The 16,187-nt window shown below is 40.1% G+C and overlaps 1 long non-coding RNA gene across 1 annotated transcript in view; it reads right to left on the bottom strand.

The window, feature by feature from the left end:
- Positions 1-720: 720 nt before the first annotated feature.
- The window catches only part of LOC311521216, an 83,161-nt gene continuing 67,694 nt past the window's right edge, over positions 721-16,187 (bottom strand). Inside the window, exons 2-3 of the long non-coding RNA XR_014711824.1 lie at positions 5,039-5,132; positions 721-1,506 (exon numbers count right to left, since the gene is read on the bottom strand). This is a non-coding gene — a long non-coding RNA (uncharacterized lncRNA). The remainder of the gene's footprint in view (positions 1,507-5,038; positions 5,133-16,187) is intronic.

Raw genomic sequence — 16,187 nt, 5'->3', positions numbered from 1 at the left:
CTAGAGCAGAGAGAATACATATGCACCAGCAGCAGACACAATTTTCTACACTCTGGGTCCTAGTAGCGCCCCCCCACAGTCTGGCACCTGAGATGGCCGCTTCAGTTCACCTCATGGTAAGGCTAGCCCTGCATTTATCAACATTAAATTTCATCTGCCATTTTGTTGCCCAGTCACCCAGTTTTCTGAGATCCTTTTGTAGCTCTTTGCTGTCTGCCTGGGACTTAACTATCTTGAGTAGTTTTGTATCATCTGCAAATTTTGCCACTTCACTCTTTACCCTTTTTTCCAGAATAAAACAAGGTAACATAGTCTTCAATATGACAGCACAGATCAGGATGAAAAGATATTTAAAAACTGTAGGGCTAGCTGAATGTTGTTTATTGAACACATTATTCAAGGAATGCTGCTGAACAATTCATTCACCAAATAGCTGTATATCTGTCCCCATCTATAGTACATTTATTTTCATAATGCTTCCATCAACATAGCAAATCACATTTCAGCCCCACACAAGGTTCACATAAGTATTCAAACTTTGGGTGATCTGAAGGAAATCTACAAACCTGTTGAGAATCTCCCATCATTTATCTTGACCCTATAAAATGGAAAACAGGATCAAATCCTGTGTTTCTTATTTAGGCTAAACTCCGATTGAAGTCATTAGGGGTTATGACTTAAGAAGGACTCCTGGATCAGGCCTAGAGAATGAACTGTAAAAGTATTTCATAGTCTTTTATTTCTTTATCCTGAATTAAATAGAAATATATTTTTACTTAGCCTTGTATGCAAAATATACCACAGATGTGTTGAGGTTAATAAATATGCTGGTATTTGTTCAGCCAAAGGAAAGTTCTACAAGAATCTACCTGGACTGTAACAGATATTTATATCTGACTCCAAACACAGATTGTCTCTATCTAGGATGGCTCACCCAGAATTTTGAAGACATTTAAAGATTCCCCAAATGAATGGAGAAGCTTACCCCCTGGTGATTTCTAGACTTCTTAACAGTTTCATTCCCCTTGTTATTAAATAAACAGAAACCGTACTTTAGTTAAGCCTTCAATAGATTACTCTAAGTAGGTTTTATCTTTTATGATAACCATTATACTAAAAGATTGTGCTTATAAAATATTCTTTACATTTCCCCCATAGGCATTCTGTTTCCCTCAGCATGAGAACTTCCATTTAGACAGGAAAAACAACAGGAAAAACATCACAATGGGAACAGCCAGAGGCAGCTATTTTCATATAAGAACAGCTATATCGTCTATGGAGACAATGTGGAAAACAAGGTCAAAATGGGATTGACTACATAGGGGTTTATATGAAGTTTGTCTTCATAGTCCCTGACTTTACAGTTGGATTCATGCACTTCCCCACTGATATCTGCCTGGGCACAAGAGCTTGCCCATGTGGATCTGACTGCAGGATCAGGGCTTCAAAGTCCAGTGAAGCCAGTGGGAGGCTTTCCTTTGATTTCAGTGAGGTTTGGATCAGGCCCTAAGAGAACAAGCAAAGACAAGAACATACATTTTTTTAAAATATTCACTTTTCTAAGTTTTGGGGTATCTTGAACTGAGTCTATCAAGCTGCATATGGGCAGCAAGAACTGCTTAGAAGGTTTGCTTTTGTTCATATTTCCTTAAGCTTTCATCAGTGGTTTCTATTAAATCAGATCCTTTTTAGACATGTACCCAGTTCCCTTAGGGCAACCATTCCTAGCAGAGGTGGGAGTCTCTGAGGAACAATGACGGACATTCCTTCTCTCCCTGCAAATGAATTATAGTCACACAACACCTTTTATTGTTCAATTTTTTTTTCTATGCATTTTATAAATGGGTTGTTGGGAACATGACTGATAAGAAGGAAGAACAACGGGATATAGACAATTTCGAAGAATAACTTAAGAAGATAGGAGTAGTCAGACTGGATCAGATTCAGACCCAGAATCCAGTAGCCTGTCTCTGACAGTGGCCAGATGCTTCAGAGAAAGTTTTAGGAGCCCTGCAGTAAGAAGATCTGAGATTATCTGACCTTACATAGCTCACCCTGATCTCTAATAGTAGGAGATTGACTGAAGCCCTGAAAAATGAGTTTTAATACCCCTTCCAATATTTTTATTATCATTAACCATTGAAAACTCTGGATACTATTATCCATCTAACTGCCCAATCCCTTTTTAAATCTTGCTAAATTCTTGGCCGCAGCGTCTTCTTGTGGCACCTTTCAATATCATTGAATGTCCCTTTGTTCTTAAACTGGTCAATTACACCAATAGCAGTCCATGTGTACCTATGTGAGGACATACACATGGGGATGCATGAGGGGGGAGTGATTGGGTATATAAACATGTGAGTACACGAATGCACCTACATGTGGCTCAGTGAGTGCTAGTGTGTGCAGGTGAGTACTAGGTGTGCAGGAAAGTATTTGTGTATGAGTGCACCTGTGAAGATATGTGCAAAAGTATCTCCTAGTTCAGGTATGAGTGCCTATGTGTGTGTGAAAATGAGGGCATGTAAGTGTGTGGAAGCAAGCACATGTATGAATGCACACATACTTCCAGGAGTACTTAGAGTACCTGAATTGGTCTATTTGTTAGTGAGTGCCTGTCTGAGCAAACGTGTTTGTGTTTGTTTAACAAGAGACACCATTGTTACCTTAAAAGTTATGCTGTGTATGCCTGAGTATTTTACATTTTGTAGACAGAACTTTATACTGGCATTTTAATTATTATTATGATTATATAATATTTGCATTTCAATAGATCTCAGAGTTCCCATTCAGGATAAGAGCCTGAATGTGCTATACCCTATGCACATCAGACACTACATTTCTTCCCGTGCTGTTCAATTTCAATATTACTGTGGACAGGTAGTTTAATCTAGTGCTTTCTTTTTTCTCATTTTCAAGCCAAAATTTAAAACATACATTATTAACATTAATGTGAGTTGCACCCATGCATTGTTGGGTATAAAAGACTCTGTTAACTGTATTTGCAGTTTAAACATTTTACAAAATGCACATTGTGCGATTGCATATTTAAATGTCTAATGTTTTAACTACTTCGTTTTCAAAGGGCTAATTTCATTAATATCAGGTCATGTAATACAACACATTCCAAACTGGGTATTAATATGAATTTCTTCAGACATGCAAATTGTGGGAACAGTTCTAAAAACACTTGGTCTAGCACATTTATCTCAGTAAGTCTGTTTATAAAGGTTAAATGGTGGCATTCTGTTATATTTTTGTGCATGTTTCCATTAATGCAGTTCCGGTGAAAGGGACCAGACAGCTAATCTTGCAAAGTGAAGCTTTTTATTCACCGATCCAACAGATTCAGCACAGACATAATAATAATAATCGTAATAATAGCTTGGCTTCATCATGCGTCCCTGACAATGTGACTCAACACTGTTCAGAAGGGGGCACCTCTGTGGTAGAGCGGGGTTTAATATCCTGCCCATTCAGTCCCTAGTCTTTTTGCACTGCAACTACCAACAACAATGCCAATTAGCAAAAGCATGATGGGAACAATTTTGTTCTGTTCTTGGAAGTGGACTGAGTCACAAACCTCTTTCACACAGACCACTAATGAGCCATCATATCATTTCTCAAGCTGGAAAATATATGCTGGCATGCTCTCTGCTGCCTGTGTTCCACACAATTTCCTGAACCTCAGAAAGTTTCTCCCTTTCTCTACCTTTCCAACTTAGGTTCAGCCTTTTATGGGAGCATTACCTATTTTGCTCTGGTGGTGGCTGGCTCTTTAAATCTGGAACAGAAAACTGGCACCAACCCAAAGGGGAACATTGGCATTTGACTACTGCAGGCTGTACTTCCCTCCTTTCTGGGTGGTAAATGATTTTAGCTCCAGTTATGTTTGCTCCTGTTTTTCATCTCATTCCTTATCAGGGGTACAACTTCACAATCTTCAAGTCTTACCTAGCAACCTTCGCCATTCCTTGAAAGATACTGGGTCTTGCATAACTTTCCTGTCTTTACTGCAATGTAAGTCCTGTCAATGCCCAGTAAAGTTTTCAACCAAACAGGGAGAGTGTTTTCTCCCCCTGGAATTCCTAAATTTGTAAAAAATGCTGAATTTTGGGGTGCAATTCTCATACAGCCCTAATCTCTTTCTTAGCCCCTTGAAGCCCAGAATTGGAGCAGCTGTTGAAAAGTGCTTTTTTCTGATTCAATTAAGTGTTGTCAAATACCAACTCCTATCATCAAGATGTCAATTAAATGTAATTTCTTTCTGCATGCATGCACAGAGGGAGCTTAAGCTCTCTCTCATTTCGTTTCTTCATCCTTAAAAGAAACAAACAAACAAAAAATACTGTACAGTATTTTTTAATTTGATAGTATCTTTATAGGATTTTAATATCCTCCAATTTGCCAGCTATAAGCTAGTCCAGGAGCAACTGGAGATAGTGTTATGAGCTGCTCAGGGCCTGTGAAGCTCAACCTACAGTAGGAAATGTTTTGAAATATTTCCCATCATTGCTAACACTGGTCCAGTTCCCCTGGCATGAGCAAAAGTGGGAGCCTTAATGTAAACAGCCTTATGCAGTGGGTAAATTATACCTGCTCTGAGCAAGGTTTAGTTGAAATATAGTTTAAAACAGTGATGGCAGTTGGTAGCCAGTCTTTATACTAAGGCTCTCAATTCTGCAAACCCCAGTGGAGCCTAACCAGTGCAAGCAACAGAAGAAAATTCCAAGTGTAGAATTCAGTCCAAAAAGTATTTGTTGTTGTTTAAATGAGAGACCAGGCAGGCATGGGTAACGGAGTTTTTTTCAGGGTCTTTTTAGTGAACAAGTTTCGAGCCTGTTCCTGCCTTCTCTGAAGTCAATGAGAGTTTCGCCACTAATTTCAGTGGGATCAGGACTGAGCCTATAGAGCAGAAGTTAGAGGATTTAGCCAAGTCTTTTTCTGTATCATTTGCAATTTATTTACTTACATTTCCTGACAGTATTGAACTATAGACACTTTATATAGCATACAAAATAAGTTAACACAAACATACCTTCTCAGGTTGACCCTCCTGTTATGACATTATCACAAGCCTGCTAAATCATTTGGTAACCGCTCTATTCCAGCTCATGAACAGACCATCCTTCCTGAAAAAAAGGTGAGTATTACAGCATCCTCAAAAGGACGTAGATGTAGAAAGGTGATACGTGCAGAAAGACCTCTATAAAGACCTGGATTTAAAAATATTGCAATCAGTGTGAAGCTTGGAGTTATCTTGTGGATGGTTTTCCTCTTGACTACAGGTATTAAGCTTCCGTAGAACACGGTCACCCTGTATTCATGTGAAGTCTATACCAAACTTATCCAGCTAGTTAGGAATGCTAGCGGAGGGGTAGCAACTGTGGCTGGAACATATATGTAGATGTGAGGAGATACACAGGTTTCAGCTGCTTACCTGAATAGATAAAAAGTTTAGCAACATTTGAGGGTTATATATAACTATTTAGAGGATTTGGTCATATAGTGACCCTTTGTACTAGGATCAGGGTATCTGGCAGCTATTTTTCCTGCCCACCTGCAGTAGCTATAGTGCTGCTGTATTTACAAGGTACACCAAAATCAGTGGAAAGTGCCATTCTGAGCAACTCAGAGCACAGCGTCACCAGGACAGCTCTCTGTTATGTTCATGGCATACAAAACGAGACGCTAGATAAAAATATAAATTACTTTCTGGAAGGTTGCAGCCTAACGCTATTTTATAAAATCCAGAACCTTAACACACAAGAACTAAAAACAGAGCAAGTGGAACAGGAAGAAGGTACAGAGGCATCACATCACTCTAGGCTGGCTCTCTGTGGGCTGATTGCTGAAAGACCCACATTGCATGTTTCCCTGTAGAGCCCTCTAGGCTGCAAGCAGGACCAGGAAAACCTCTGCAGATGTAAAGTGATAGCTTAAAATTTTAACATAGTTTTCAATACACCACAATCTCCCTCCACTTCTTGATACTATCCAGTAGTCCTGACTCTCAAAATCCTTGTCTTCTGATGATGGCTTTCTCATCAAGATGGAGTAAGTAAAAAGGATTCAGATAACAGGTAACAAAGAGCAATTTTCAGTGTGAGGATGAAGATGCATCAGAATGCATAACACTTCCTTAAAACTACAATGTTTTCTTTAGAACATAATCTCTTACTGCCCAAAGGGCGTTCAGAGAAATTTGCTTCCTTCATACTAAAACTGAAATTTGTGAATTAATTTTAATTCCATAATAGAACTCTGTGGTTGCTGTCAGACTTGAAGGAGAGGATTATAGAAGCAAAAATATGTCATTCTGTAAACCAAACCTCTCCATCAGTACTATTCTGACACTAAATCTTTGTTTATTCAATGAATTAGATGTAATGTGTTTGTCTAACTAGCTCTTTCTGCCTAGAGCTTCAGAATTAAACCTCATTTAATTCTCTTTTAAACTTATTTGGCTCACTACCTTCATTCACAATAGCTTTACTAAAGGCTTGGTTTCACACTACAAACTATTCCTTTTTTCTGTCTTTAAATATTCTTTCATGAGCCACTGCTATACACATTAGACAGAGCAAATAAGCATAGGAAAACAGGGTGGAAGACAGCTGCATGAAAATGTATTGAGAAAGCTGCTGAATTTTAAGGGCCTCTCTGTAGTAGGCAAAAAGGTGTTGGAACAAATGCTTGGATACGTATACGTTGAGTTTGCAATGCTTGTACAATGCACACCATAGTCATCCCATTTATTTTGCAAATATTAGTGTTATCAGTTGCTCGAAATGTTTAGGATGAATCTTCAGCTCAGGTACAACTGAACTTATATAATCTACAACGATTTCTCCATGGTGTGGATGGAAAGCAACAAGTATCTCAGTTGCACTGGTTGACACAGTGTCCTGAATCAGGCAAACATATCTCCTTTTTGCACAACTCTACCATGTGCTTCGGAAACAGGCTGTGGTTCTACTTTCTCAGTGCCCTTCACCTCAGAATTTCAGCTTCTTTTCATGTGTCTACACCTTAGGGCCTCAAGCCACATATCACAAATCCAACCATTGCACAGTGGTTTGGCATCTGTCCAAGGCTTTCAGCCTTCTGTCCCTCTCTGTGCTTATCCTGCTGGCTCTTGTTGCATCATCACAGCTAGGCAGAGTAGTGATTATGTGCTTATACATAGAGTTCAATGTTTTTTCATCAAAAATTAAACTTTTTATGGAAAAAATATTAACAGATCAATATTTTCAATTTTTGCTAAATTTTCTGCAATTTTTAATACATTTTTATCAAAATCTGCCTCCCAAACCAATTTTGAAAATATTAGGGACATTTTTTACTTACCAAAAATCACTTTTTTTTTTGGCAAACATGATTTATGGTCAACAATATTCTTCAACATGCCTGTAAAAAACCTCTCAGAAAATGTCATGAATGAATGGAAAATGGGTCCATTTGGAGCTCTATGAAATGAAAACAACTTAAATAATTCAACATTTTGAAATATTTTGTTTCCCCTATTCCAGCCAGCTCTACTTCAACCCTTCGCTGAAGTCTTCCACATACCTCTAATTTTGCATCAGATTCACATGTGGAGAGACTTTTCCTTCATCACTGAAGTCCTATTCTACCCCACTCAGGGCTTATGCTGTCAGCCCACACCACTACCACCAAAGCAGCATCTCAGTCACTGTGCTGAGAATGCCTAGGACCTGCCTGAGCAGCTGTAGTGGGAACAAAAGTTATAGGGGTTGAGAGCTAGGCTGGTCTCCCCCAATGGCCTCCCAGACAAACACGTGGCCCCAACAGCCCAACCCTCCCTCTGGGCACACCACATGCACCAGGAACTCCCTCCATCTACTGCAGAGGAAGACAGTAGGGTTGCCAACCCTCCAGGATTGGTCTGGAGTCTCCAGGAATTAAAGATTATTATGTCATGCAAAGACATCTCCAGGAATAGATCCAGCCAACATTGGCAACCCTAGAAGAGAGAAAGCTGGGTCAGGCTTTTGCCCTGACTAACCCAGCAGACCAAGCAACTGGCCCCATGAGCCTATTTTCTTCCTTCTGAGCTAAAAGCCTTCTCCTGATGCCTGCTAATGTGTTGCTGAGTCCTTCACTAAGATAGTAGATATCTATGCTGCAGTGCGGAAGGTTCAGGATTTCACCTGAACCGCTGATGCTGTGTGATGGAGCAGTTGTTCATGGCAGAATTTGTTTTTACCTTTTTCCTTAACCCCCAAAAAAACCTCTAGGCAATTACATTTTTTAAAAGAGCCTACTTTAAAAGAATGGTTTCAGAGTGTTACTGTATCAGCAAAAAGAACGAGGAGTACGAAAGCTTATGCCCAAATAAATGTGTTAGTCTCTAAAGTGCCACAAGTACTCCTCGTTCTTTTTATATTAAAAGAATGTAATTTAGATTGCAAAGTCAAGCACTCAAAAATTAGAAAACGTTGGATTTAAAGATGCCGGTGCAGCCTGCTTTCATCCCCCCTGCACCTATACATTATGGTACAGTCTTTAACTGCATGATCACATACCATGTTTTCCACACGACCACTGCCTCATTCAGTGCACTAGTTGGATGCACTAGGGTCGCATGACCAACTGGACATTTCCTAACTTTCAGGTGCTTGACTTTGTAAACTAAGTAATGTTCTTTTAATGTACATTTTAAAAAAAATCTATACAAGAGATCTCTTTAATAGTCAGTAGCCAGTTGTAGTACATTAGTGATGATTCCTTATACAGAGGTTGCGCTACTGATTTATTTAATGCTGGTCTAATACTACGGGTATGTCTACACTGCACTCACAGTGCAACTGGAGCTCATGTAGCTCTATCTGAGCTAGCTTTATTCTAGTTAGCAGGAGTACCAACAGCAGTGACTGCATGGGTTTAGACACAGGCTGTACAAGCCCACCTGGGACCTTCGGTACCTACTTGAACGACTAGCCTGTGCTGAAGTCCATGCTCCCACATCTTCGCTGCTATTGGTACTTGCGCTAGCTCAGTGGTGGGCAACTTGCGGCCACTGGGCCGCGTGCGGCCCATCAGGGTAATCCACTGGTGGACCACAAGAGTATGTTTACATCACACACACGGCTGCCCACAGCTCCGGGTCGCTGCAGTTCGCAGTTTCCAGCCAATGGGAGCTGAAGGTGGCCATGGCTGTGGACGGGAACTGCAGAGTAGACATAATTTTAGGGCTTGTCTACACAGAGGGGTAATGCACACTACAGGGGTATGATTTGTAAAGCTCATTAATGTGTTGCACATTAATTGGTCCATATGGACCCTGCTGGTGTGCACTAAAGGCTCCCTAGAGCACTTTAACGTAATGCTGTGTACTACCTTAAACCGTACTAGGGAATCGTTAGTGAGCACCAGCAGGACCAATTAATGTACAGCACAGTGCTCTTTTGAAACCATACCCCAGTAGTGCGCATTACCTCACTGTGTAGACAAGCCTTTATATTAGAAACATGGTTGCTTATTAGTTGTAATTATGGCAGTAGCAATCATCCATGCTCCATTTTCTTTTTGAGTTCCCCTTCCTTTCTCCCTGTTTGATTCCTTCATGCTGATCTCCTTGCTGATTCCAAATCTTATGAAATACCACAGAATCCATCTGTTCTGATTGTCTCCCCAGTAATCACTCCCCACTTCACATGCACAAGCCTGGAAGTCAGAGCATTTGAACTCAGAACAGTAGGGGAACTAAAGTCACTACATCCAAAGAACTAAATAGTAGAGATTGTTTGGATTTGGCTTATTTACAAACAAATCTTCCAGGATTCAAGGTTTAAAGAGCTTGCTCCATCATCCAATTGGAGTCCTTTGATTGAGTTTAATAGGAGTTGGAGTGGGCCCTAAATAAAAATGACCCTATATTTCAGTCTCTTGAATAGCTGTAATAACATTATAGCAAGATGTACTGTTTTGACCTATGCATGAAGAATTCTGTAGTATTAGATACATTAGGCAGATAAGAATCATTTTCCCATCCCTATTGCCAATTAACAGAATTTATATGACATTTAAAGTATTTCTGTTAATAATTATTATCTGTTATTAATCTTGCACACTCTGGAAAGTTATGCACATTTCATGCCAGGATGTTTTTTGGAGGGAGACCGTTTTTCTATTATTTATGTATAATGTAAGTTGAGAAGAAATAGAACATAATGAATCTGGACTATGGGTCTTCTTAATGCCTGATAAAGCAGAGTTAGAAAATCTTTCGATCTAAGACCAGCAGTTACATTTTTCCCTGGGTCAGAAGTAAAGTAACTGATGCTAAAACTCAAAGGCAGGGAGATATTTACAGCAGATACATAGAGTACTCTCAGATTAGCCTTTTATGCACAAACACACTTACACTTTTATATTTCTGATCACAGAGACAACCTCACATCACTAGTTATAATCTGCACTATTGTCTGCAAAAAATCAGGAAATTGTTCATCAAAAGAAATCATCAAATTGCCACAAATATTCATACTGTGTTTTCTAAAGCCAATGTAGCACAAACATTCTGTTTCAGAGAAACTGGGATATTAATTTTTAAATATGCCAAAATAAGAACTGTAAAGAAAACAAATTCTGCCTTCTATCCTCAATGACTTCAATGGCTGTAATTGAGGAAAGAATTTTGCCAATGAAATCCAATTGTGTCTCCAGGGTTCTGTTGCACCCTGTGAAGCCAAGGGCAAATTTGCCTGATTTTTAAAAGTACTGAGCATCAACAATTCAATTGGAAATCAGTGGGTGCTGTGAGTGTTCAACATTTCTAGAGTGAGAGGAAGGATTGTCCAACAAATAGGGCACTAGCCTCGGACTTGGGAGACCCAGCTTCAGTTCCCTGCTCATCCACAGACTTCCTATGTGTCCTTGGGCAAATTGTTTTGTCTCTCTGTGCCCAGTTCTACAACTGGGATAAGAGCTTGCAAAGCTATTGTGAGAATTAATGCATTAAAGGTTATGAGGTATTCAGATACTATGGTAATAGGGGGAATGTATGTATGTAAGAGAGAGAAAAATTGGGCCCACCGTGACTAAACCTTAAAGCACTGTATTACAACAACCATAACTTCATTCTGTCTTGTAGGTAATTACCACTACAGCCCTCAAGACTAGTCACTATCAAGTGATGTCATATAAAGGCATCTACCAAGTTTCTCCCTTTCCCGGAGGAATTGCTATAGAAACGTTTCCCCTGTTGTTGTTTCGGAGGTCTATAGTTTGCTCGTTATGCAGTTCTGCAGGATATGCAGCAGGACTCCAGCTGTCACTGCCTGCAGTGGTCATTGTTTTAGTCAATGGGTGGGGCAAAGCGAGGGAAACCCAGATATTTGTCTAAACCTTGACAGTGAGTTACGATGATGTGTGGATTTTAAATCGGTGTAATGATTCACGCTGTTCAGAGCGTTAACTCAGGAGATGCTGCTCTTATTCAAAACGTTACTAAAAAAAAAAGAAAAAAAAAGCTGTAGCTTGCCCAGTGGTATTTGCCAACACACTTTATTCTTTTAAACACGTTCTAGGTTAAAGTTGACTCCCTAGCAGGTAGTTACGATATGCACTAATGAAAACAGATAAAGCTTTGCTGCTACAGAGCAGGGAGAAAAGGAGGTCACAATTTCCTGCTGTTGAACTCTAGAAAGGAAATTATTATCACATTCCCCGACCACTCAGAGCACTCCCCGTCTTCTGTTACATCACTGCTTCATCATCACAACATCTCCTCTTACTGTCTGCCAGAACATACTGTATAAATTAGAAATCCACCACAAAAAAGGACATACCTGTGGTCGCATAAACACTTTCACTCATAGCTGTGCTCTCATTATCTGGCCATCTGAGACAGCTAACAGTGAGACAGGAGAGACATTACTGAATCCTGTCTGCCTATTATGTTGATGGTCCACTCTAGCAGGGAATGCATTCCAGATGTTGGAGTGCTGTAAATATGCCTCCAGCCTGTAGCCTGACCCTCTAGCAATTACACTGGACAATGCTAGCATGGAGTGGGGGGAAATTACACTAATGCAGCCTTGTGACTTTCACTGATTTCAGCAGAAAAAGAACCTGGCTCTCCTGGGATGACTGATTTTGGAAATGCCCTATTTCTGTTAGAGAAAAAATATTTCATATAATAAAAATAAATAACCAGAAACCCACACCAAGATTAAAATAGCATCCTTAAATCCATGACATGAAATCCATCATAAATCAGTGGCATGTAGAATGAGCCTGTTGTTCGATTACCTGTGAAGGAAAATAAATGTGTTTGGGTCCCTTTTTGGTTGCTTGCTTCTTTATGATTTAATGTTATAAAGAACATCTGAAAGCAGCAAAAGGCTGTTTGTTTAAACCAGGCATATTTCAGGTCAGCTTCAGGCCTGGTCTACAATAAAAAGTTATATCAACATAGCTATATCCATTAAGAGTGTGAATAAACCACACCCCTGACCGACGTAGCTATGCCAACATAACCCCCAGTGCAGACACAGCTAGGTCAATGGAAGAGAGCTTCCATCAGCATAGCTAACTTCATTCAGGGATGTGGTGTTCCTACACTGACAGAAGAATCCCTTCTTTGGGGTAGGTTGCAGCTACACTATGGGGCTTTGCGGGTATAGTCTCTGTCATGTAGACATACCCTAAGTCCATTAGGAACAAGTTTAAGCTAAACCAGAATAAAACACTGTTAAACTTAAATAAGAGTGTCCACACTGCCTTCAAACCTATTTCAGTAAGCCAGTGCAGATCTGTGTATCGATAACCCCCATTTAAAACTTTTTGGATTTTGTTTGTTTTTGTTAATACCTGTTTAGCACAAACTCCTAGCAAACAAGACTTGAGAGAAAGGTTTTCTTTGTGAAAGATTCCACCCTTTCAGCTGAATGGTCAGACTTTGGTCACACACAAACGTTGTGGTTTTCTTATTTCAGTTTAAGGGCTTGTCTTCACCTACAGGGCAGCAGCAGTGCAGCTGCGGCCCATAGCGCTTCAGTGAAGGCATTCCTATGCCGATGGGAGAGTTTCTCCCATCAGCCCAGTTAAGCCACCTCCTCAAGAGGCAGAAGCTTCTCCGGCCGACATAGCACTGTCCACATGGGGAGTTAGGTGGGTATAACTACATCACTGAGGGGTGTGGATTTTTCATATCCCTAAGTGACATAGTCAGGGACATAACCAGAACAAGGTGATTGGGGCAGCCACCGAGGGCACAAAGCCATGAAGGCAGAAAAATGGGGTGGAAAAATGATGAAAAAAATGCCAGGGGTGCAAATATAAATATGCTTGCTTGCCCCAAACACTAAAATGTATAGTTACGTCTGTGAACAAAAAGTTATACTGATATAGGTCTGTAATGTAGACCTGGCCTAAGAGTTGCCTTATATCAGTTTAACTGAAGGATTTCCATACATGAAGGTTGCATCTATTCAACTACATCAATTTCTATACACATTTAGTTAAATTTGTGCAATTTTCTCACATAGGCAAGGCCTCAGAAAGCATCCACCTCTGTTACCTTGCTTTTTAAATTGTCCTCCAGTAAAAACAGGAAGACAAGACTTGCCTTTACCCATATTTTTAAATAAAAATCCTTTTCCCTTAAAAACTAAAACAAAAGACCAAAGACATCTTCCAGGCCTTAAAAAGAATACAACTTGCTTTATCCCCATCCGCACTGACAGGTTACTCTTAATTCATCCTCATTGTGTCTCTGTAATTGCAGACCTATGAGCGTAGGCTATGATACATCACACATGCTGCAATACCCAGGTTATACAAAAGGGTATGTGTTAAGGATGGCGTATGAGCCAGAGATGCCTAGACTCTGAATTTCCTGAGGTTTATGGGTTTAATCAGACCCTTAATATTACTTTTGCAGCTTTTGTATAATAGTTTAATTTCCTTTTTCTTTATAAAAAAAAAACTTTTTAAAAAAAATATTTCCTGGCTTTTTAAAATGAACAGAAACTTAGATTCTGAGATGTACCAGAATAGAAAATGAGATGTGAAAAGTGAGATGCCTCCAAGCATTTCTGTAAGGATGGAGAGAATTAAAGTATTTATTGTAATGAGTTTTGTTGAGTTGTCCAGATCCACACAATGGAAACTCAAGAAGATCTGACAACCATTGGGTGACAATGGAGTGCACTGCTCCCTTTCCAACAAACTATAAAATCAGATATGGAGTAACATTTTCAAAAGTGCCTATGTGACTTAGATGCTTAAGTTCCATTGACCTTCTGCGGGACTTAAGCACCTGAGTCACTTGGATGCTTTTGAAAATGTTACCCCCATAATATCAGTTTAAAATTGGATATACTCTCTCTCTCAGGGAACTCTACCCTGCCTTTGCAGGAGATGGATTTGATGATCTCGTGGTTCTTTTTAATCTACTTTGTCTCTCTGGTCTTTATGGGCTCCCTGTAATGAGATGGAGAAGAAATGAGATGAGGACGTAGCAGCACTGCAATATTTTAACAAACACACTTAACATGGAACTCTTGCTGCAGTAACTAAGTAATGGAGATTTTAGAGTAGTCATGGCAATTTTTAAACAGCTAGGAAACTTGTTTTGGTTTTGGTTTACTTTTATTGATATATTAGTACAAAATCTTCAGTTTTCCTTGTTAACATTCAGAATGCTGGTGCTTTTTTTTTTAAAATTGCAAGCCAGTGCTGTGATTCAGCAAGGTGCTTGATCACACACCCACCTTAAATGCATCTCAGTGACACCACTCTCAGGCTTAAAATCAGACCAATGCTCCCTGAACTAGAGCCCAAATGAATGTGAAGGAAGACGTGTGTGTGTGTGTGTGCATGCATGTATACTCTCAAAGGAGTCAAACTCCTCATTAGAAATTAGATTAATAAGACCTACATTTTAAAAAGTATTTAGGTGTCTAAAGATACGGATAGGTGTTGAGTGAGATTTTCAAAAATGCCTAAATTCCTAGCTCACCACTAGACGCCTAGCTGCATCTTTAAACACTGAAATACATTTAAAAATCTGGCCCTTAGCCTCTCTTGTGGTTAGCAAGCCACTCACAAACCAGTCCTGTTTTTCTCTGACTTTGTTACTTGTTAGTATGCACTAAATAATGTGAAGGAATCATTTTCATGCTGTGGGCTATTTGCAAAATGTTTGTTTCATCTGTTCACTGTTGTTCATGTGTGTGGTTAGTCACCTTAGTTACATGGCATTGTTTCTGTTTCCTGATTGGATGACTGAAACCTTTTAAACAGGGGAGCTATAAACAGAAAACAGCAAACAACAAGTAACAGAATCAGAGAAGATTAGAATTGGAAGAGACCTCAGGAGGTCATCTAGTCCAACCCCCTGCTCAAAGCAGGGCCAATCCCCAAGCCTCTCTCAGAAGTCGTATGCCCCAGCCACCTAATCATTTTCATTGCCCTCCGCTGGACTCTCTCCAATTTGTCCACATTCTTTCCATAGTGGAGGGCCCAAAATTGGACACAATAGTCCAGATGTGTCCTCACCAGTGCTGAATAGAGGGGAATAATCACTTCCCTCGATCTGCTGGCAATGCTCCTACTAATGTAGCCCAATATGCCGTTAGCCTTCTTGGCAACAAGGGCACACTGTTGACTCATATCCAGCTTCTCGTCCACTGTAATCCTCAGGTCCTTTTCTACAGAACTGCTGCTTAGCCAGTCAGTTCACAGCCTGTAGCAGTTCACAGGATTCCTCCATCCTAAGTGCAGGACTCTGCACTTGTCCTTGCTGAACCTTATCAGATTTTTTTTGGCCCAATCCTCCAATTTGTCTAGGTCATTCTGCACTCTAACACTACCCTCCAGCGTATCTCCCTCTCTCTCCAGTTTAGTGTCATCCATGAACTTGCTGGGGGTACAATCCATCCCATCATCCAGATCATTAATGAAGATGTTGAACAAAACTGGCCCCAGGACAGACCCCGGGGCACTCCGCTTGATCCGGCTGCCAACTAGACATCGAGCCGTTGGTCACTACCCATTGAGCCCAACGATCTGGCCAGCTTTCTATCTGCCTTATAGTCCATTCACCCAATCCATACTTTTTTAACTTGCTGGCAAGAATACTGTGGGAGACCATATCAAAAGCTTTGCTAAAGTCAAGGTATATCACATCCACTGTTTTCCACATATCCACAGAG

The sequence above is a fragment of the Lepidochelys olivacea genome, assembly GCF_965140295.1.
Source record: "Lepidochelys olivacea isolate rLepOli2 genome assembly, chromosome: 5".
In the NCBI taxonomy this organism is placed as follows: domain Eukaryota; kingdom Metazoa; phylum Chordata; order Testudines; family Cheloniidae; genus Lepidochelys; species Lepidochelys olivacea.
The sequence above is the reverse complement of the archived record's forward strand: the minus strand, read 5'-3'. Positions and strand labels throughout refer to the sequence as shown.